The sequence below is a fragment of the Carica papaya genome, chromosome 5, assembly GCF_054855325.1.
Source record: "Carica papaya isolate Zhongbai chromosome 5, ASM5485532v1, whole genome shotgun sequence".
Taxonomy (NCBI): Eukaryota; Viridiplantae; Streptophyta; class Magnoliopsida; order Brassicales; family Caricaceae; genus Carica; species Carica papaya.
Genome location: NC_142313.1, coordinates 26,174,613 through 26,195,562, shown reverse-complemented (window position 1 = coordinate 26,195,562; position 20,950 = coordinate 26,174,613). Strand labels below are relative to the sequence as shown.

The 20,950-nt window shown below is 38.9% G+C and overlaps 1 non-coding gene and 7 pseudogenes across 1 annotated transcript; all 8 read left to right on the top strand.

The window, feature by feature from the left end:
* Positions 1 to 17,932: 17,932 nt before the first annotated feature.
* LOC148256184 (5S ribosomal RNA) lies at positions 17,933 to 18,051 on the top strand (annotated as a pseudogene).
* A 206-nt stretch (positions 18,052 to 18,257) lies between these two features.
* Positions 18,258 to 18,378, top strand: LOC148256183 (5S ribosomal RNA; annotated as a pseudogene).
* A 234-nt stretch (positions 18,379 to 18,612) lies between these two features.
* Positions 18,613 to 18,730, top strand: LOC148256182 (5S ribosomal RNA; annotated as a pseudogene).
* Positions 18,731 to 18,934: 204 nt separating this feature from the next.
* On the top strand, positions 18,935 to 19,053 carry LOC148256181 (5S ribosomal RNA; annotated as a pseudogene).
* A 209-nt stretch (positions 19,054 to 19,262) lies between these two features.
* LOC148256180 (5S ribosomal RNA) lies at positions 19,263 to 19,381 on the top strand (annotated as a pseudogene).
* Positions 19,382 to 19,942: 561 nt separating this feature from the next.
* LOC148256179 (5S ribosomal RNA) lies at positions 19,943 to 20,061 on the top strand. Its single transcript, XR_015820757.1, has one exon. It is a non-coding gene; the product is annotated as a 5S ribosomal RNA (ribosomal RNA).
* A 205-nt stretch (positions 20,062 to 20,266) lies between these two features.
* Positions 20,267 to 20,385, top strand: LOC148256178 (5S ribosomal RNA; annotated as a pseudogene).
* Positions 20,386 to 20,588: 203 nt separating this feature from the next.
* Positions 20,589 to 20,707, top strand: LOC148256177 (5S ribosomal RNA; annotated as a pseudogene).
* Positions 20,708 to 20,950: the final 243 nt, after the last annotated feature.

The following is a 20,950-nucleotide window of genomic DNA, read 5'->3' as shown; positions in this document are numbered from 1 at the left end:
CCCTTGCTCGTTTTTCGATGCTGAGTTTGCCTATGGCCAAACCGGAGCCAAACCACTGGCCAAACGGCCGAAAAACCCAGCCGAAACCCAGCAGTGCCGCCGCGCCCCTCCTCGATTTTTGCCTCCAATGAGGCCCTTCCCGGCCTCCATTTGATGCAAATTTTATACCACTGTGATCACCGTTCTTTTCTCTACAGGTTGATCGGAGCCAAACATCAAAACGCGACTCACGCCGGAGGAGCTGCCGCACCCAAGAGCACCGCCGCCGGTAAGTTTCAGTTTTTCGTGATTTTTCAGCCCACTGAGGGCCCTAAGGTTGTTCTATCGCAGTGACCGATGCAAGCATGGCCGAATTCGGCCAAAAACGGCCAACTCGAGGTGAATCGTCGCTGGAGCACGGCGAAGCCGCCGTGCCGAAATTGCGATATTGGCCGAAAGGAGCCCTAAGTCTAATTTAGGATTTTTTGGGACACGTGCAGGTACCAGTAGTGTGTTTCAGTTCCCCGAAAAAAATTCAGGAAAAATTAGGGACAGCCTGTAGGCGCACTGTAGAACCATATTCAGACCCCGAAACAAGTAAGGACCCCTCACCCTATTTCCTATCACGGTATTAAAGCTAAATAAATAATTAAACTGTACTGTGTGACTCTATAGATGTATAATTGATTAAGGTTGCCAATGGAGCCCGAGTCTGATACTGGGTTAGTCTGTTATTGTTTAATTTAATTTTCAGTATTAAATGCAGTATGATGTTTGATGTAATTATATTATGGTCCCGTATGCATGAATCATGGTTTCCTTATTATGGTTGGTATTATGCTTAACCCGATACTGTGTTGTCTTGTTGGTGTCCATTACTAGTTTACATGTTGTGTGTGTTTGGTTGATTGAAACCAAGAAAAAGGTCAAAAAGGTTATGTGAATTGATAGTGAATAATGTGGACAGCCTGACTAGATATCCTGGGAGATGGTGGACGGACCGGGTCCGTAGGGAACCCTACCGGGAACGTGGTCTCTCATACCGGACGGGGTATGGAGACCTTCTGTGTTTTGGCGCCCATACCGGACGGGGTATGGGGACGGCCCGTTTCATCCTCATACCGGACGGGGTATTGAGGTTTATGGTTTTGGCACCCATACCGGACGGGGTATGGGGACGGCCATGAAATCATATTATAAATGTTAAGGGTTCACGAGTAGCGGGACCCCTATGGAACCCCATGGATACTAGTAGGCTGGTAAATGAGGAAAATGTGTTGTTTAATGATTGAAATGCAAAGGCGTGGTAAGTATTCTGTTATACAGTTCATATGATTTCATGATGATGATAATGTTATTATTTTCATAAGTTGTTTTCATGAATCTCACCGAGGTAAGTGGACAGTAAAGGTTTTTATGTTAATAAACGAGTTTATTATAAATTATGCTCCATTGGTCTTTTTTGTGTTTTCTACCCACCTTTACCTCCGTGGCGGTGAGATAGTGTGATGTCTTTACTGGGCTGGTGTAGCTCATTCCTTATTTAACCATTTCAGATCAGGAAGACATTATTCCCGAGCCCGTTCCGCAGGAAGACGGAGAAGGGGACGCCTAAAGACTCCGTAGTTATATTTATAGTCCTTATTTCGAGTATCTCTTTTAGTTAGTTTGTTCTTTTATTTTTTGAGCACGTTTTTAGTTTTTGTGTAAGGGATGTTAATCAAAATTTTTATTACGCTTCCGCATTTGACATTTCTAATACACATATTTCATTCTAAATTTCTGGGGCCGTTACAAATTGACCTCAAAAACTTGATCTAATTAGTAATGAAAATTTTGAAATACCCTTTAACATCCTACTCAAAGTCTAGTGTAATATAAAATTATAATTTGATAACGATAACAATGTAAAATACATAGAGAAGGTAACCAACTTGACATAATACTTCTTATTTGCATCAATCAAGGGGATTAACTAATTGTTGAAGAACAATTACAATGTGAGAAGAGAATAAATGTGCACACACGTAAGTTTGTACCTATATTTCAAGTTTTACTATAAAAATTTATTATTTTAATAATACCCTACTGCATGCAGACACCTAAATCAATTCCAAGGAAGCAGTGAGGACACCACTACCTCTAAGAAAGGAGAATTATAGTTATATCAGTAAATGATAAACAGTTTAGTATCCACCCAATCTAAGAGTGGGGTTCCTATCAGTAAACAGTAAGCAATGACAACAGTCATAACAGTAATTTCGATAATACCTCTCCTGAGTACCAAATAGACATATTTACTAAATATTTTAGTTATTAAATTTCTTATTAGTTTTTTTTATTCTTTCTTAATTATTCATCTAGACTCCATATTTTATCCATAATTCTTGCAATTAACTTTTGTTTATAGAGCTTTATTTATTTTATTTTATTTTGATTATTTATTTGTTTTATTTATTTTTATTATTTTATATATTTTTTTTAAATTCGTTTTGATAATTTACTTCTTTTATTTACTTTATTCTACCTTTATTTATTGATTTTTTTTATAATTATTTTAAAACTAATATATTTCATTCATTTTTTAGATTTAATTTATTTAATTTTTTTTTTCAATTTTGCTCTTTGTAGAAAACTAACTCGCAAGGAGATCTATATATATTTCTTTTCCAACCTCATACCTTCCCTACTCGTTTATGTTTTTTCATCCAACCATCCTTCAATAAACAGTTTATCAAATGCAAGTATACACAAAAATTCATCCAATTTGCAGATTTTAAACCGAATGGATGCATTATACACACACACATTCATTCAATCCTAAAACCACAACAGACATCATATTTGAAAACTAAATTTATTCATTATGCATATATAAAACACCATTGCATGCATAAAATATGCTACTATATGTAACACCCCGCCTATCACTGTACTAAAATGCTTTGCAAACTCTATTTATTTGGGCATTTGATTGCTTTAAATTTTAATTGGTATACACTGTTTAAATTTTTTTTAGATTTGTGATTTTGATCTATTTTTATTTTTATTTATTTCATTATTTTTATTTTTATTTTTATTTTATTTTATTTCAAAGTGAAAAGTTTTAAAAAAATCAGAAAATGTCGAAACAGGAGAAAACCTACTCACGGGAAAAATCTCGCGTGAAAACAGTTTGTCTGTGCAGGTGCTTGGCACTGAGCACGCGCGTATGGGCATACAGTGGTTGCAAGGCATGCGTACAATGCACACGTCCCATCTGCAGACACGCATGCACATCCCATCCGCTGCCTTAGTTGGTGCACCACCACCGTAGGTGGAGGAAATTTTTCTCCCTTGTTGTTCGTGCCAAGAATCTTTTCTCCTATTTCTTCACTAGATTTCACCACTTGGCACGAATTCAATGGTTCTGAAATTCTATAAATTTTTCTTCTCCTTCTGTTCCTCTCTACACTTCTAATTATTCTATTTCTCAAAGGTTTAGAGAGAGAGATTGTAAATTAGTGAGAGAAGAAGAGAAAGAAAGGAAAACGGTGAAGAAGAAAACACCAAGATTTTGATAAAGAATCTAGTATTACATTTGACATTTTAAGGAGTATTTTTAGATAAGAAAATTTAATATGATTATTATTTTGTCTGTTTTTCATGCCTCTATGTTCAAATGAGTCGAATTGTTTTGATTGTCAAGAATGCTATGTGAATTACTAACACTTAATGAATTTGCATGTAATATATATAATATGTAGTATGTAATAAAAAAAAGTAATAAGAAAAGAAAAATAGAAAAGTGGAATGAAGCCTGTATAGTCCGAAATGTATTTGTATCGACATGCATATTGCATCAAGTCTCTCGTTAGGATTTTTATCTTTGAGGGGTATCTATTCCCCTTACCCTTCGGGTTATCTATTTTTTCCTCCCTTATCTGGCCTGGAAAGACGTAAGAGGATCGCTCCCGGTAGATCACAGCATGCTCTTTGACGAGATTTATATCGCACTATCTATAGGGGGTCACAATATTGCTAAGTAATGTCATGACTATAGATATCTGTTAGGACCACTATAGTTGGTATGACTGTGGTCATAGATCGTACCATGATTTGGCCAGCTAGAAGTGGGCCTAAGCAAATTGTCGTATCTGTATATGATCTGGTCATTCCACTTGGGCAGTTGAAAATCTGTATCTGCCCTCAGAGATGGAAGTTTGTAATGACCTCATGAAGCATGACACAAAATATCTATGCATTTCATAATTTATTTGATTTTTTCTATTATTTAACATGATATATGTGTATTTAATTTTCTATGCTAATGTACTATTTTGATATTCAAATAAATGGTTTTCTTTTTTAATGATGAATTAGGTAAACAAGGAAGCTAAACAGTGAGATAAAAGAATAAACTTTTGAAATCTTACGATGTTAATTTAATATTGTTTTCCTTACTAAGCATATAGAACTCACTCTTTCTATTTTCGCCCAGATGAGGAAGAAAATGAGGAACCGCAAGCAGACTTATCCTTAGAAGTCTATGAAGATCCAATGGATCCACAAGTCTGAGTGCATGACTGTTCCCGCACTTTGATGAATTCCAGTAGCATAGTGAAAGAAGTGGCCCTTATGTTTTATATTTTGTTTCCTCTTCTGGCCTCAGTGATGTATGTATTTGAAACATTATATGTATATTTGTAAGGAATTTGTTAAGGTTTGATTCCACTGCATAAATATTATCATGCACTCGTTATTCTGAATCTGTATTTAACACCCATTTGCCTTAATTGACACCTAGGATGTCACATTATTGGTCTTACCTTCCTGAAGAATTCAAAAACAATCTACATGTGCGAACAAATCAAATTCAGATGACCAGAAAATGCAGAGGGTTGCCTGCACTGTCAACAATGGGTTACAGTTTATTTTTGTCAACCTAGTGATTTCTAGAAGTAGATTTCTCACTGAAGTTTGGATTAAATGAAGCTAGACCCTTATAAGAACCTAAATGAACCTTAAAAACATAATAAATTTAAGAATCAAAATTAGAAAAGGGAAAGGAAGGCATACCTACGCTATTCAAAGGTGTAGCAGAAATAGAGCCTAGTTGAGCTCGATTTGTTTCTGTTTTGGAAAGGGAGTTAGGGATAAATGAACAGCTGAAGAGGAACCTAAAAATCATTAGAAAAATCACAAAAAATGGCTTACCTCTCGAAAGGAAAGGTCTGTACACCTCTGCACCCTCACAACCTGTCACTCCCTCCCGATTTACACTATATTTTCACTTCTGCACTCTCTCTCAAATTCTTTAGAGTAGAATTTTACAATTTTTTTATAAGATGGATACTACAGTAAGTCTTAGTTTATAATACAACTTATGAAATTATTGAACTCAAATAAATATAAAATGATTAAATAGATTGTTAGTATGCCACCAGCAAAGAATGGTACATAGTCAAAGATCGTCTCAGCCTAAAAAATTGGTATATCCTATATAAATTGTAAAACAAACAAAAGAAATTTTCTCAAAATTCAATTGAAGTGACTATAAAGTCTTAGTTATCACTAAAAACTATCTCTATTATACAACATCTTATCACTTCTTTTTTTAAAAAATCTTTCTTTTGATTGGACGATTAATATTTTCGTAATATATCTCATTAATAATTCAATCTAATACGCTTAAACTAAGCATATTGGATTCATTTATAGTTCATTAAAAAAATAATAAATGCACAATTTCATGCTCCTCAAACTTGTAACCTGATATCTTGCAAGATCAGGAACCAACATATCAAATTAGTTCTTCTAATAAAGCTCCTAGTGTGATGTGTGAAGGAAATTGAAGCCATTCAATTGCAGTAATAATTTTAGTTTTATCTATATAGTTAGTTATTCATCATAAAGAAAACCATCTAAGAAAAACCCATCTATAATAAAATTAATGGAAAATAATTTTTGTATTGATGGCACTAGTGAAGCCTTACCGAGTGGGAACGAGTGGAACATGGTCTTGGGTCCCGTAAGATTTTGCTTCTACAAACCTTTCCAAAGAATTCTCCCTTAAATATAATGACATGAGATTTAGATTATAGAAAATACTAATATCGAACTTTTAAATTTTAAATTTATGCCTGAAGATTAAGAATGGAAAAAAACTTCTTTTTTTTTTTTCTTTGAATGAATGCAGGTTAAATGCGTACCCTTGAGTTTAATCTACAATAAATAACTTGAGAGGTTATTTAGAGTTTAAAAAACAAACTTTTTGCTATACCTCTTTGTTGCACCACTCAAAAAGACTAAGTTTAATTAAAGAATAATTGAATTGTGATGGGAGGATATCATTACATACAATTGATTATTTTATATAGGCCATGGAAATTGCAAATTTTATTAAACTATAACTTATAAAATCTTTGAAATTAAATAAAGAATATATGGCTATTTAGAAAGGGGTTTCATTTTTTGAAATCTTTAACTTGAATGAATAATTAATCACTATTTGAGACGCGATTTTATTATATTTATATGATATCTTACTTAATATATATAAAATAATTAAAAACATAATTTAATCAAATTTATGGTGGCTAACTATATTAAAATTAAATAACGAATTTTAATCCATGCCCTAAAAAACTTATTTGTCATTTATTTTTTTAAAAGTTAAAAAAGACAATTTTATTGAGATAATGATAGAAGTTTATCACCACACATAAAGTGTAGCACCCGGAAAGGAGGAGGAAAAAAAAAAAAAAAAAAAAAAAGGCCACGTCAGCAGCCACGTCAGCAGGCCCGGTCAGCAGTCCCGGCCAACCGGGGCCTGCCACGTGGCAAGACCACGTCACTCTGAAAAGTAGCCACGTTGGTGATCCGCGTGGGTGAAATCCGACGGCCCAGATCAATCGCGCGATCGAACGGCCCAGATTCAATCGCACGGACGGCCCAGATTCAATCAAAAACGAACGGCCCAGATTAAAACGAAATGGACGGCTGAGATCAAAAGGCAAGGGGTTATAAATAGAATCTCCACACCAGACCACAAACCCTAGCCGCCTGCCGCTCGCCGGAGACGACGAACCAGAGGCCGACCGCCGCCACCCGCCGCAGCACCGGGGAAATTTCCGACCGCCGATCGAGGTAAATTTCATACCCCCGACTCGTTTTTCCACGCTGATTCCTCCTGTGGCCAAATCAAAGCCGAAATCCCGGCTAAACGGCCGGAATACGCGGCCGAAGACCAGCGGCGCCGCCGCGCCCCCTCTCAGTTTTTGCCTCCGACGAGGCCTTTCCCGGCCTCCGTTTGATGCAATTTTTATATCACCGTGATCACCATTCTTTTCTCTACAGGTTGACCGGAGCCGAATCACCAAAACACGAACCTCGCCGGAGAGCCGCCGCACCCGAGAGCGCCGCCGCCGGTAAGCTCCGTTTTTCTGTGATTTTTTGGCCCCCCGAGGGCCCTAGGGTTGTTTTCTCACAGGGACCGATGCGAGTGTGGCCGAATTCGGCCGAAAATGGCCGAAAATAGCCAACCCGAGGCGACTCGCCGCCGCCAGCGGCAGCGCCGTCGCCGGAGCACGGCGGAGCCGCCGTGCCGGAGTTGCGATTTGGGCCGATTGAGGCCCTGGGCCTAATTTGGGATTTTTTTTGGAACACGTGCAGGTACCAATAGTGCGTTTCAGTTCCCCGGGAAAAATTTAGGGAAAATTAGGGACAGCCTGTAGGCGCACCGTGAAGCCGTGTTCGGACCCCAAAACGAGTAAGGACCCCTCACCCTATTTCCTATCACGGTATTAAAGTCCAAAATGATAAAACGGTATTTCTTGAATTAACGAATGTGTGAAATTGCTAAAGGTGGCTAATGGAGCCCAAGTCTAGTGTGATTGGTGATTTACTGTTATTTGGCCTGTTTACAGCTTTAAATGCAAAATGAGGTTTGATGTGTTCATTTTACAGATTTGTGTGCATATACTACGTTTTTATTAATCATGGGTTGAATGACTGAAAAACTGATACTGTATGTTGTCTGTTTGGCATGAATTACGATTTGCTTGTTTAAATGTGGATTGATGATGCTGACTGAGGAAAAGGAAAATGAAAGATTGTGTAGACTGATAATTGTATTATGGGGGTCAGCCTGACTAGATATATTGGGAGATGGTGGACGGACCGGGTCCGTAGGGAACCCTACCGGGATTGTGGTCTCACATGCCAGACGGGGTATGGAGATCTTATGGTTTTGGCGCCCATACCGGACGGGGTATGGGGACGGCCCATTTCAGCCTCATACCGGACGGGGTATTGAGGTTTATGGTTTTGGCGCCCATACCGGACGGGGTATGGGGACGGCCCTGGAAACTGATTATGAATGTTAAAGGTTAACGGGTAGCGGGACCCCTATGGACCCCCACGGATACTGGTAGGCTGGTAAATGAGAAAAAAAGATATGTTGTACAATGATTGATTTACAAGAGGCGTGATAAGTGTTATGTTTTACAGCTTATATTATTCCATGATTATGATAATGTTATTGTTTTTCTTATATTGTTTTCATAAATCCCACCGAGGTAAGTGGATGGTAAAGGTTTTTATGTTAATAAGCGAGTTTATTGTAAATTATGCTCCATTGGTCTTTTTGTGTTTTCTACCCACCTTTATCTCCGTGACGGTGAGATATCGTGATGTTCTTACTGGGCTAGTGTAGCTCACTCCTTATTTAACCATTTCAGATCAGGAAGACAGGGTTCCCGAGCCCGTTCCGTAGGAGGACGACGAAAGGGATGCCTAGAGACTCTGTAGTCATGCTCATAGCTTTGTTTTCGAGTTTCTCTTTTAGTTAGTTTAACCTTTTATAATTTAAGTACGTTTTTGGTTTTCGTGTAAGGGATGTTAACTAAAATTTTGATCTCGCTTCCGCATTTGATATATTTAAATACTCATTTCATTTTAATATTTCCGGGGCCGTTACATAAAGTAAAAGCCACATTACACAAAAACGTCAACTGTACTTTAAAATAATATGATTAGTTATTAATAATATATCTCTACTTTAAATCATGTATTTATATATCAATATATAAAGATTTGTTAGTAATTAACCTTAGAAACAAGATCTAATTGTTAATAAAAATTTTGAAATACCCTTTAAAATTCTACTCAAAATATAGTTTAATATAAAAACATAAATCAATAATGATAACAATATAAAATATATAGCGAAGGTAATCAACTTTCCACGATACTTCTTCTTTCCATCAATCAAGAGGACTAACTTATTATTGAAGAACAATTATAATGTTATAAGAGAATAAATGTATAGGGTTGATTATTTTATGCAGGTTATGAAAAATGTAAGTCTTATTTTATACTATAACTTATAAAATCATTGAACTCAAATAAAGAATCATAAACTATTTAAAGTAAATATATAATTGCGGGTATTTAAAACTTTATTTCTTAAATAAAAAGTCCATGGCTATTTGGGACGTGATTTTATTATATTTAATTGATATTATACTTAATTTATATAAGATGTTTATGAACATTGATTTTATAAGTTTTATGGCTGTCATTATAGCACAAAATGAGTAATTTCAAATGAAATTGACTTTTGAATTTAATCTTTTTGCAGAAGAACTCAATAGTTATTTACTTTGAAAAGTAATAACAATTTTGTTGAGGTAACATTAAAAGTTTATCACGCCGCAATATTTTTTTTAATTATAAGCAACAAAAACTCGATCCCCCAAATTCTCATTGTTTATTTTAATAGAATGCGTTGTTTTTATTAGTTAATGTGATTAGTTATTTTGATGTAATATTTTAGTATAAATCATATATTTATTTACCGATATATAAAAATGGGTTAAAATTTAATATTGAAAACATGATCTAATTGTTAATGAAAATTCTAAAATACCTTTTAACATTCTGCATAGTGTAATATAAAAAATATAAGTCGATAATGATAACATTACTTCGTAATATTAACTTAACTTATTATTGATCTTATAAGTTTAATTTATGTGATACATTTGTAATTTTTTAAGTTAGCTTAACTTATTACTGACCTCGTAAGAAATTTTAAAAGATAATTATACGAAAAAAATTATTCCACCGTATGGTTTATTAGAGCTTAAAAAATAAAAAATTCATCCTCTTTGGAAGCTTTTCTATTCAAGTAATCAATTTGTTCTCTCTTCCTCTTACCTCACAATCAATTTTTTTTTTCCTCACAAAATGTTATCTCTTCATTTTTACCTCAATTTTTGCCATAAGACTAACTTTTAGCCTTAGTATTTTCCTCACATTATTATAAATGGATGTGTATAAATAAATATATATATAAGATGGAATAATCAATTAATATTAAGTAGGTTGGATTGGTGTCATAGAGATGCAATTAGCAATTCAATTGGTACTATCGCAAAATATTAAATTTTGTGATAAAATAAATTGCCATTAAGATAGTGATTACTTATATAATTTTGGGACTTAGTTTACTTGTTTGAGTATCTGTCGTTTGTTACACGACTTTTATAGGTATAAGGAATACCTACAAGATCTCCTATTTCTAAAAAAGTAAAAAAATAATTCAAAATTTCATTTTTCTCACAACTTTGATGGACATAATGAATACCTACAAGATCTCTTATTTGTATAAAATTATAAAATCAAATACTTCAAGCTTGTTGCAAACCTAAACAACATATCAAGACTCATTTGTGAAAAGCAGTAGTTCCATCAGGGTGAGTCCATTACCTACGTAAAATGTAAAAAGGACTGACACTTCTGCATCCTCACAACTAGGGATTACGGGCTCTGCCATGATCTTTGGCTAATAAAAGGTGGAGGTGCCCTAACTGGCCTTATGAGAGCTAAATCTTTATCAATATTTTGGTTGTGTATGTATATATTCATGTGGAATTCCACTACATGTTATACTGAGTACAGTGCATACGTGTTTCTAAAAGATAAATTGTGATGCTGATAAAGAAAGAGAAAGTTGCAAAAGTTGCAAAGGGTGTACAAGAGGTAAAAAATGCATAATGCACCTCTTGTGTCTGCTTTTGTTGCTACAAGAGTCGCTTTAGGAACTGTGAGTGCGCACTTGCATTTATAATATGTAGAATGCACAACCTAATCTCCCCTAATCATCACTCTAGCTTAATTATTACGCAGATTGAAAGTTTCATCTTTCAGACTTTATGTCGACTATAATAAAAATCTAGACTGCATGATCTTGATTTTTTATTAACGACCTGAGCTTGATGACCACTTTTAATTAGAATCTGCATACACGTGCTATCTTCCACCACGTAGTACATAAATCCCTATAGTGCTGGCAGTAGCATCTACAGAGGCTCTAAGCGTGGAGGTGGTCGATGACAAGACTCTCTACTAGTTATGTAACACCCCAAGTGCATTATTATTATTTCAAATTATTTTATTTATTTTATTTTGTAATTATTGGAATTTTATTTGATTTTTTATTTAATTTAATTTAATTTGATTTAATTTAATTTAATAAAAATAATAATAATGATAAAATTGGGTAAAAATATTATTTGGATTTAATTGAAATTGATTTTGGGAAAACAGGGTGAAAATTTGGATTCTGGGGGTGTTTTTGAAAAGAAAATCGGAAACCGGGGGTCAAAACACAATTTAGAAAAGTTGTGCCACGTCAGCACCACGTCAGTAGCCACGTCAGCGGCCCGGTCAGCAGCCCCGGCCAACCAGAACGTGCCGCGTGGTAAGGAAACGCTGACCAGGGGACGAGCCACGTGGGCGATCCGCGTGCGCGCGATCGGACGGCCCAAATCCATTCCAGCGCGCACGGACGGGCCAGATTCAATCAGGCATGGACGGCCCAGATTGCATCAGGATGGACGGTCCAGATTTAATCCTAATTAAATTGCGATCGAATGGTCCAGATTTAATCTTGATGGACGGTTGAGATTAAAAAGCAAAGGGTATAAATACCTCCACCCACACCTGACCAAAGAAACCCTAGCCGCCAGTGCTCGCCGGAGAAGAAGAACCAGACGCCGGGGGAGCCGGCTGCCGCCACCCGCCGCCGCACCGGGGAAGTTTCTAACCACCGATCGAGGTAAATTTTCTCCCCCTTTCTCGTTTTTCGACGCTGAGTCCGCCTATGGCCAAACCGAAGCCAAACCACCGACCAAACGGCGGCGCCGCGCCCCTCCTCAATTTTTGCCTCCGATGAGGCCCTTCCGGCCTCCGTTTGATGCAAATTTTATACCACTGTGATCCCCGTTCTTTTCTCTACAGGTTGATCGGAGCCAAACATCAAAACGCGACTCACGCCGGAGGAGCCACCGCACCCGAGAGCACCACCGCTGGTAAGTTTCAGTTTTTCATGATTTTTCGGTCCACCGAGGGCCCTAGGGTTGATCTATCGCAGGGACCGAAGCAAGCGTGGCTGAATTCAGCCAAAAATGGCCAACCCGAGGCGAATTTCCGCTGCAAGCGGCAGCGCCGTCGCCAGAGCACAGCGGAGCTGCCGTGCTGGAATTGCGATATTGGCCGAAAGGGGACCTAGGTCTAATTTGGGATTTTTTGGGACATGTGCAGGTACCAGTAGTGCGTTTCAATTTCCTGAGAAAAATTCAGAAAAAATTAGGGAAAGCCTGTAGGCGCACTGTAGAGTCGTATTCAGACCCCGAAACAAGTAAGGACCCCTCACCCTATTTCCTATCACGGTATTAAAGCTAAATAAATAATTAAACTGTACTGTGTGACTTTATAGATGTATAATTGATTAAGGTTGCCAATGGAGCCCGAGTCTGATACTGTGTTGGTCTGTTATTGTTTGATTTAATTTCCAGTATTAAATGCAGCATGATGTTTGATGTAATTATATTATGGTCTCGTATGCATGAATCATGGTTTCCTTATTATGGTTGGTATTATGCTTAACCCGATACTGTGTTGTCTTGTTTGGTGTCCATTACTGGTTTACATGTTGTGTGTGTTTGGATGATTGAAACCAAGAAAAAGGGCAAAAAGGTTATGTGAATTGATAAATGGATAATGGAGACCTTCTGTGTTTTGGGGCCCATACCGGACGGGGTATGGGGACGGCCCGTTTCACCCTCATACCGGACGGGGTATTGAGGTTTATGGTTTTGGCGCCCATACCGGACGGGGTATGGGGACGGCCATGGAATCAGATTATAAATGTTAAGGGTTCACGGGTAGCGGGACCCCTATGGATCCCCATGGATACTAGTAGGCTGATAAATGAGGAAAATGTGTTGTTTAATGATTGAAATGTAAAAGTGTGGTAAGTATTATGTTATACAGTTCATATAATTTCATGATGATGATAATGTTATTGCTTTAATATGTTGTTTTAGGGATCTCACCGAGGTAAGTGGACAGTAAAGGATTTTATTATTGATAAAAGAATTTGTTATAAATTATGCTCCATTGGTCTTTGTGTGTTTTCTACCCACCTTTACCTCCGTGGCGGTGAAATAGTGTGATGTCTTTATGGGCTGGTGTAGCTCATTCCTTATTTAACCATTTCTGATCAGGAAGACATTGTTCCGAGCCCGTTCCACAGGAAGATGGCGAAGGGGACGCCTAAAGACTCCGTAGTTATATTTATAGTTCTTATTTTCGAGTATCTCTTTTAGTTAGTTTGTTCTTTTATATTTTGAGCACATTTTTTGTTTTTGTGTAAGGGATGTTAATCAAAATTTTTATTACGCTTCCGCATTTGACATTTTTAATACACATATTTCATTCTAAATTTCCGGAGCCGTTACAAGTTATCATTTATTCAGGTTTTGTGATGGCCATGCATTAGGAGCTCTCATCAAAATTGTTTCTTGCTATATGATGGGTGATGATTATAGTTGAAAATTTATTTTTAGAATTTGGGTTTTGGAGAAGAGAAAAAAAACTCTTTGGAATTAATGAGAGAAGAACTAAAAGACAATATAAAAAATATATATATGTATATGTATATATATTCTTTTTCTACCTTACAAATTCTCTAACAATAATGCTACATGTTGTTTAAGTAAGCATATTTATATTTGTAAAAAATGTACATATTAAGTATGTTTAAAAGAAATTTGAGGTATCCTTCAATTTATTTTTTAATTTACTATAATCCTATTATTTAAAAAAATTTTACTAAAATTTCTTAATGCAATAAAGAATCTAATTTAGTAGAAACGAGTTATTGACTTTCTTTTAAATATAGGCAAGTATTATTTCCTAAAAAAATAATAGTTTATTCAAGAATTGAATGTTTATCCTAATACTCAAATTTCTTGGGTTCTAGAAAAACGAAATACTTGAATTCTTTTTGAGAGATAAAATATAAAATTTTTAAATAGATTCGTAGTAAGCCACCACCAAAGAATGGTGCATGGTCAAAGAGTGTCTTAGCCTTAAAAAAATAATATATCCTATATATATGGTAAAACAAGCAGAAGAAATTTTCTCAAAGTTTTATTAAAGTGACTATAAAGTCTTAAGTATCACTAAAAACTATTTCTATTATATAACATCTTATCACTCTTTAAAAAAATTATTCTTTTGATGAGACGACTAACATTGAAGTAATATATCTCATTAATAATTCAATCTTATATGCTTAAACTAAGTGTATTGGATTCATTTATCATAATTCATTAAAAAAATAGTAAATGGACAATCATATGTCAAATTTAAATCAATGGATGATCAATATTGTTGGAAGGCTCATACACAGATATTCGAGCTTTTTTTAATGCTCTTGAGGAATAGAAAAGCTTGCAATAATACTATCCAACATTACAATCAATTTTAAGAGTATATTTCTTAAGAGTTATGACAACCAAATTCCCAAGTTGATTGTTTTCCTCATAAAAAACTTCACCAGCTCTATTTCATGCTCTTCAAACTTGTAACCTGATATCTTGTTAAACTTAATCTTGTATGGATCATTAACCTCAAAAACTTGATCCAATTGTTAATAAAAATTTTGAAACACCTTTTAAAATCCTACTCAAAATATAGTGTAATATAAAATCATAAGTCGATAACGATAACAATGTAACCTGATATTGTAATAACTTTAAAAAAAAAAGAAAAGGGGAGGGAAACGACGCTGTTTTAAAGAGGGGAAAACGATGTCGTTTTGCAGAGGGGAGAAAACGACGTTGTTATGCAAGGGGGAAAACGACGCCGTTTTAAGGAAACTGGTGGGATATAAATAGGGGGTGGGGAAGGAAGGAAAAAAGGAAAGAAAAAGAAAAAAAAAGAGAAAGAACAGAGGAAGAAGGGAGCGGGAAAGAGAAAGAGGAGAGGAAGGAAGGTTCCAAAAGGAGAGAGATGGGAAGCGGAATGAAGGGAAGAGCAGACCGCGAAAGGTGATAGCGCGATCGGCAGGAAGAAGGAAGATGGAAATGGGAGGTACGGTAATATATTTCAAATACATGTGTTGATTTGAGATTTGAAATGTGGATGAGAAATTTGGAGGTGTGGTGTGTGTTTGTGAATGCTTACAGAGGAGGCCGTGTAGGGTGAGTGTAGGCGATAAGGCGTGTTGAAGGAAGTTGGCCACGTGAGAACCGCGGGAGGAGAGAGAAAGAAATGATGGTGCTGGGGAGGTTCGAGAGAGATGTAGGAGTGTGGAGTGAGTGGAGGCCGAGAGAGAAAGGTTGGCAGTGCGAGTGGAGTCCAAGAGAGAGGTAAGGGTGGGGAGTGAGTGGAGGCCGAGAGAGAGAGAGAGGTTGGCGATGTGAGTGGTGTCCGAGAGTGAGGTAAGGATGTGGAGTGAGTGGAGGTCGAGAGAGAGAGAGAGAGAGAGGTTGGCGGTGTGAGTGGAGGCTGGGAGAGAGGGAAAGGTTGGCAGTGCGAGTGGAGGCTGAGAGAGAAGTAGGGGTGTGGAGTGAGTGGAGGCCGAGAGAGAGAAAGATCTATGATGTTAGTGAGTTGTGTGAAAGGGAGCTGGATTGTGTGAGCAACGTGGGAGGAGAGAGAAAGATGTAGTGGCTGTGAGGATGAAGTTTGAAAGAGAGGTAGGGAGGTGAAGTGAGTGAAAGCCTGGGGAGGGAAGGATCCTAGGTGTGAGTGAGGTACATGAGGGAGTGGAGTGGGATTGCTGGAGCCTTGGGGTGTAGGCAGCGTAAGTAGAGTCTATGGCAGCAGGGGAAAGATGGTGTGAGTGGGGACTCCTAGAGTATGTTGCAGGTAGGGGGCAAAGAGGAGCAGTGGGAGAGAATGATTAACGTGTGTGTGTGTGGCCCGTTAGGGGTCGATAGGGGGACGATGGTCGCCGAGGTTAGTGACGAAAGTGAATGAAAATGGTGTATGTGCGTGGCCTAGTAGAGTTCGAGAGGTAGCTGATGGTCGCCGATGTTGGTGACGGGAGCGAATGATCAGAGTGTGTGTGTGGCCTGGTAGGGGTCGAAAAGTGGTTAATGGTCACCGATGTTGGTGATGGGAGAGGATGATCGGAGTGTGTGTGTGTTGCCCGATAGGGGTCGGTAGGTGGATGATGGTCGCCGATGTTGGTGATGAAAACGAATGAAAACAGTGTGCGTGCGTGGCCCAATGGGGGTCGAAAGGTGGTTAATGGTCGCCAATGTTGGTGACCAGGGAGAATGATCGAGTGTGTGTGTATGGCCCGATAGGGGTCGGTAGGTGGATGATGGTCGCCGATGTTGGTGACGAAAGTGAATGAAAATAGTGTGCGTGCGTGGCCCAGTGGGGGTTGATAGATGGTTAATGGTCGCCGATCTTGGTGGTGGGGGGCATCGCTGGCACGCCTGGGGTGGCGTTGGGGGACGGAAACCCTGGGTATGTAGGACTGTGGGATACGGGGGGGTACTTGGGTTAAGTAGTGAACCGGTGATAGAGGCATGGGGTTTTATATTATTGCATCTCACACCTGTGTTTTGATATTTACTGTACTAAGTTATATGGACTCACTCTTTACAAATGATGTAGGAACGGAGTCCGGATCGAAGTTGCTAGCGTCCGAACCTAGTGTGTAGAATAATAGGATAAAGATTTTCGTTTCTTTTGATAGAATAGAATGTGTAACAATTGATGGTAGCATAGATATTGAGTACAGTTGTATTGTATGAGATGTCTTGTGCATGATAGTAGGTTTATTTAGATCATTGAATAAGGGATTGTGATAGTGTTTCCTTGTGCATGACCGATTGATTTTGGAGTTGGTTATTTGGTTGATTACGCCCTAAACATGAAAAGAAGGAAAAAAAAAACGGGGCATTACAGATATCTAGTTAAACTTAATCTTGTATGGATCGAGAACAAACATATCAAGTTCGTTCTTCTAGTGAAGCTCCTAGTGAGATGTGTGAAGGAAATTGAAGCCGTTTAGCTAGAGTAATAGTTTTAAATGTATCCATATCATTAGTAATTTATCATAAAAAAATCATCAAAGAAAAACACATCTACAATGGAAAAGGATGTTGGTATTGATGGCATAAGGGAAGCCTTACCTAGTGGAAACGAGTGCAACATGTTCTTGGGACCTGTAAGATTTTGCTGGAACAGATCTTCTCCACAGCTTCCTCCTTATGACCTGAGATTTACACTCTCAAAAATATTAACATCGTGCGATCATACCAGCACTAATGCAACGGATTCTATCAGAACTCCGTAGGTAAGGGTACTTGAGCGAGAGTAGTACTAGCATGGGTTACCTCCTGCGAAGTCCTTATATTTCACCAATTTTCTTGTGAAGTCCTCGTGTCGCACCAATTTTTTTTTAGACGGGTCGTTCGACGTTACGCGCGTCTGGAACTAGGATCCGCTGGTTTATACGCAAATGTGAGTCAAGAAGCAGGGGCATTTTAATCGATATTAGAACGAGAATGAGAGGTGAAGTGTGAACGCACAAGGAAACAAATGACGAGAGGGGCAAGAAAGGAGAAGGAGTGTATGTATTTGCAGCGCGAAATTAACCAGGTGCGATCATACCAGCACTAAAGCTCCGGATCCCATCATAACTCCGCAGTTAAGTGTGCTTGGGCGAGGGTAGTACTCGGATGGGTGACCACTTGGGAAGCCCTCGTGTTGTACCTATTTTTTTTCGGATGGGTTGTTCGACGTTACGCGCGAATGGAATTATAAACCGCTGGTTCATTTGCAAAGGTGAGTCACGGTGCCGGGGCATATTACTTGATATTAGAACGAGAAAGAGAGATGCAGAGTGCACGCACAAGGAAACAAATGACGGAAGGGGGGATGGAAGGAGAAAGAGTGTATGTATTTGCAGTGCAGAATGAAACATGAGGGATCATACCAGCACTAATGCAACGGATTCTATCAGAACTCCGCAGTTAAGGGTGTTTGGGCGAGAGTAGTACTCGGATGGGTGACCACTTGGGAAGTCCTCATGTTGCACCCATTTTCTTGGGAGGTCCTCGTGTTGCACCCATCTTTTTGTAGATGATTCTTTCGACATTACGCTCGACTATATTTTTGGTCCGCAGGTTTATTCGCAAATGTGAGTCACGACCCCGTGGCATTTTACTTGATATTAGAACGAGCACGGGAGGTGCAGTGCGCACGCACAAGGAAACAAATGACGGGAGGAGGAAGAAAAGAGAAGGAGTGTATGTATTTGAAGCGCAAAGTTAAACAAGTGGCATCATACCAGCACTAATGCACCGGATCCCATCAGAACTCTGCAGTTAAGTGTGCTAGGGCGAGAGTAGTACTCAGATGGGTGACCTCTTGGGAAGTCCTCGTATCGCAACAATTTTTTTTCTGATGTGTCGTTCGACGTTACGCTCGACTGGAACTATGGTCCGCTGGTTTATACGCAAATGTGAGTCAAGAGTCATGGGCATTTTAATCGATATTAGAACGAGAAGGAGAGGTCCAGTGTGAACGCACAAGGAAACAAATGATGGGAGGGGGGGAGAGAAGAAGGAGTGTATGTATTTTCAGCACGAAATTAAACAGGTGCAGTCACACCAGCACAAATGCAGCGGATCCCATCAGAACTCCGCAGTTAAATGTGCTTTGGCGAAAGTAGTACAATGATGGGTTACCTCCTGGGAAGTTCTCGTGTTGCACCCATTTTCTTTTTTTCAGATGTGCCGCTCGACGTTACGCGCGACTTTAATTATGGTCTGCAGATTTATTCACAAATGTGAGTCACGGCGCCGTGGCATTTTACTTGATATTTGAACGAGAACGAGAGGTGCAGTGCGCACGCACAAGAAAACAAATGGTGGGAGGGGGAAGAAAGGAGAAGGAGTTTATGTATTTGCAGCGCAAAATTAAACAGATGCGATCATACCAGCACTAATGCACCGGATCCCATCAGAACTCCGCAATTAAGTGTGCTTGGGCGAGAGTAGTACTCAGATGGGTGACCTCCTGCGAAGTCCTCGTGTCGCACTAATTTTTTTTCAGACAGGTCGTTCGACGTTACGCGCGACTGGAACTAGGGTCCACTGGTTTATACGCAAATGTGAGTCAAGAAGCAGGGGCATTTTAATCGATATTAGAACGAGAAGGAGAGATGCAGAGTGCACGCACAAGGAAATAAATGATGGGAGGGGGGATGGAGGGAGAAAAAGTGTATGTATTTGTAGCGCAGAATGAAACATGAGCAATCATACCAGCACCAATGCTACGGATTCTATCAGAACTCCGCAAGTTAAGGGTGCTTGGGCGAGAGTAGCTCTAGGATGGGTGACCTCCTGCGAAGTCCTTATATTTCACCCATTTTCTTAGGAAGTTCTCGTGTTGCACCCATCTTTTTGCAGATGATTCGTTCGACGATACGCGCGACTTGAATTATGGTCCTCAGGTTTATTCGCAAATGTGAATCACGGCACCGTAGCATTTTACTTGATATTAGAACGAGCACGGGAGGTGCAGTGCGCACGCACAAGGAAACAAATGACGGGAGGGGGAAGAAAGGAGAAAGTGTTTATGTATTTCCAGCGCGGAATTAAATGGGTGCGATCATACCAGCACTAATGCACCGGATCCCATCAGAACTCCGCAGTTAAGTGCGCTTGAGCGAGAGTAGTACTCGGATGGGTGACCTCCTGGGAAGTCCTCGTGTCGCACCATTTTTTTTTCAGACGGGTTGTTCGACGTTACGCCCGTCTGGAACTAGGGTCCGCTGATTTATACGCAAATGTGACTCAAGAAGCAGGGGCATTTTAATCGATATTAGAACGAGAATGAGAGGTGAAGTGTGAACGCACAAGGAAACAAATGACGGGAGGGCGAAGAAAGGAGAAAGTGTTTATGTATTTGCAGCGCGAAATTAAATGGGTGCGATCATACCAGCACTAATGCACTGGATCCCATCAGAACTCTGCAGTTAAGTGTGTTTGGGCGAGAGTAGTACTCGGATGGGTGACCTCTTGGGAAGTCCTCGTATCGCAACAATTTTTTTTCAGATGGGTCGTTCGACGTTACGCGCGACTGGAACTATGGTCCGCTGGTTTATACGGAAATGTGAGTCAAGAATTAAGGGCATTTTAATCGATATTAGAACAAGAAGGAGAGGTGCAGTGTGAACGCACAAGGAAACAAATGATGGGAGGGGGGAGGGAAGAAGGAGTGTATGTATTTTCAGCACGAAATTAAACAGGTGCGGTCACACCAGCACAAATGCACCGGATCCCATCAGAACTCTGCAGTTAAGTATGCTTTGGCGAAAGTAGTTCAATGATGGGTTACCTCCTGGGAAGTTCTCGTGTTGCACCCATTTTCTTTTTTTCAGATTTGCCGTTCGACGTTACGCGCGACTTTAATTATGGTCCGCAGATTTATTCACAAATGTGAGTCACGGCACCGTGGCATTTTACTTGATATTTGAACGAGAACGAGAGCTGCAGTGCGCACGCACAAGGAAACAAATGACGGGAGGGGGAAGAAAGGAGAAGGAGTGTGTGTATTTGCAGCGCGAAGTGAAACAGGTGCGATCATACCAGCACTAATGCAACGGATT